Source organism: Chrysochloris asiatica, unplaced genomic scaffold (genome assembly GCF_000296735.1).
Source record: "Chrysochloris asiatica unplaced genomic scaffold, ChrAsi1.0 scaffold00202, whole genome shotgun sequence".
Lineage (NCBI taxonomy): Eukaryota > Metazoa > Chordata > Mammalia > Afrosoricida > Chrysochloridae > Chrysochloris > Chrysochloris asiatica.
The window spans coordinates 4,718,851-4,721,824 of record NW_006408720.1 but is presented as its reverse complement, the minus strand read 5'-3'; the positions used below and the strand labels follow the sequence as shown (position 1 = coordinate 4,721,824).

Here is a 2,974-nt window from a genome sequence, read left to right as displayed (position 1 = left end):
TAGTAATAAATCAATAAGTAAAACATATTTAAATTTACCGAGTATATGCAGGGTGTCTTACCATTACCCCTCCAGCTAGATATTACTATACCCATGTCATTGTTGTTGTTAAGGGCTGTCGAGTCAGTTCCGACTCATATGGAGAGGCTGGAGAGCTTGAACCGCTAGCCTTACAATTCAAACAGACTTTGCAGTCCAGCACATTAACCCACCGTGCCACACCAGGACTCCACATACATACAGCTCTGTATTTCTGGAGGCTGAGATATTAATGGATTGCATCAGTAGCATTTTGCAGTTAAGTTCAGTCAGTGTGGGTGGTGGTCCTGAAAGGACATTTGAAGATGGGGACAGGCAAAAAGAATTCAAGGTATATATTTTCCCATTTTTCTACTTGAGTGATTTAAGTTAGCTTCCTCTCTCTCTATTAGGTTGTTGTTGCTGTTAACTGCGGTCGAGTCAGTTCTGACACAAAGCGACCCTGTATAGGGTTTCCGAGTAGCAGCTGGTGAGCTTGAACAGCCGACCTTGTAGTTCTAACGGCTTTGCAATCTGGCGCATTAACCCATACTTAGAATATTATAAAATGTTAATGTAATTTTTTTATTAAAAACAATATTGGAAAAACTTTTTTTTTTTTTTTTTAGTTTTTTAGTTTTAACGAGTTCTCTTTCTCCATGAATTTCTATGGTAAAATTTAATTTGAAAGCAGAGAAAGCATAAGAAAGAGTGAAAGGAAAAATATTGGCAAGCAATATTCACAACATTCACACATTTTACAAAAAAATGTGTCAGTTAACTATTTTTACACAAATACTGTGAGAAATAAATGTGTTATTTGAAAGGTAACAATAAATCAGAGCAAAAAAGCATACAATTTTATAATAAAAAGACAAATACTTTTTAAATAATTAATTTTGTTTACACATAAAGCTCCAATAAAAGACTGGTAAATAAATAATTTCAAATATTCAGAGATGTCTTGGATGTTAGTTTATAAGGGTAGGTCTTTCAAAATATGTCAAAGCTAAATATAATAAAATATCCATACAATATTATGCAATTTTCAACTATTATTATTTTGCAATTCGAGGTCCAAGTTATTTACTTGTTTTAAGAAAACTTGGGTTCAGGTGACTCGGCACTCCACCATTAGGCTCTCTAAGTTGAAGATCCACTTAGTGTGCGTGTTGTCCCAGTGGCTCTGAGTACTCACCCCTCCCAAGCAGAGGCAAAACCAGAGCGATGGACTCAGCCGCAGCATCCCAGAAGAGAACATGCTTGCCAATTCAGCCAGTGTGCGGATACTCAAGAGAGGCAAGGTAATGAACGATGACGGCACCCATGAGGCTGATGTCTACATTAAGAATAGCATTATCCAACAAATAGGCCATGAGCTCATGATGTTCAGAGGGGTCCAGGTGATTGATGCCACTTGGAATCTGGTGATCCCTGGAGGCATTCACACCAATACCCACTTCCACCAGACCTTGAACACCACTTGTGTGGATGACTTCTACCATGGCACCAAGACAGACTTAGGTGGTGGTACCATCATGACCATTGGCCATGTCCTGCCTGACAAGGAGACCTCCCTCATGGATACCTATGAGAAGTGATGCAATCTGGGTATGCCATGGCCATATCTTCCACGTGGGGATCACCCAACATGAAGGCAGAAATGAAGACACTGTTAAGGGAGAAGAGTTTTAACTTGTTCCAAATGTTCTTGACTTACAAGGTCTTGTATGTGCTTTGAGACAGCGATCTGTACCAAGTCCATGCTTGCAAGGACATTGGGGCAATCTCCTGAGTCCATGCTGAAAATGGGGAGCTCTTGATCAAAGATGCAAAGGAAGCACTGGATTTGGGGATTATTGGCTCAGAAGGAATTGAGATCAGAAGTCCACAAGAGCTAGATGTTGAAGCCACTCACTGTGGTATCACCACTGCAAACAGGACCCACCATCTAGGCTACCTGGTCAATGAATCCAGCATCTTAGCTGGTGATTTTAGTGGCCGAGACCACCACTATACACTCCATGTTGATGGGCTTGCACTACTACCTCCAGGACTGGTCCCATGCAGCCATCTGTGTCAGGGTGCTTCCCTTGATGCTGGACACCCACACATCAACTTACCTCGTGAGCCTGCTCTCCGATGGTACTCTGAACATTGTAGCTTCAGACCATTGACCGTTCATCACAAAACAGAAATCTATGGGCAAGGAAGATTTCACTCAGATCCCACATGGAGTGAGTGGCACACAAGACCTCATGAGTGCCATATGGGAGAGAGGAGTGGTTGGAGGAAAGAAGGATGAGAATCATTTTGTGACACTTTCCAGTTAAACGCAGCTAAGACTCTTAAAATGTAACCTGCCACGTCATCCCTAGAACCAATGCCAACAATGGTGGTGTGGTACCCAAAAGTCATAAAGACTAGCTCAGCCAACACTCAAGTTCAGACATAGACTTCAACGTGTATGAGAACATGCATTGCCATGTCATGCTGCTGGTCACCACCAGTCAGGGGCACATAGTATATAATGGCGTCTTAACGTGAGCTGAGGGTGCTGGCAAGTTCTGTCCCCTGAGGCCCTTCCCAGACCCTGTCTTCAAGAAGCTGGTCCAGAAAGAGAAGGTTCTCAGATCCATGACCATGTTCCCAAAAGAGCTTTGACTCGGATCCTTGCTCCTTCTGGAGGCATGTCAAACAGCATTTGTTAAAGGCACTGATCAGCCCCCCAAGTGAGGATGTGCTGCTCACTCAAGCCTGCATACCCTTCGGCCACAGCTGCAGATAACCAACTGAGGTGCAGATAACTACCTGAGGCAGCTCACAGACCCTGGAGCCCTTCCCATATCTGAAGTGCTTGAGCCAACCTTAACAGGGGCTTTGAGATGTACTCCTGCTGTGGTCTCTTACCTGCCTTGGTCTCTGCAGACATTTCTGGGAGCCAGGAACCCCATAC

General features: G+C 43.2%; 1 pseudogene; it reads left to right on the top strand.

Annotated features, from left to right (window-relative positions):
* Window positions 1-1,277: 1,277 nt before the first annotated feature.
* LOC102840898 lies at window positions 1,278-2,682 on the top strand (annotated as a pseudogene).
* The last annotated feature ends 292 nt before the right edge of the window (window positions 2,683-2,974 follow it).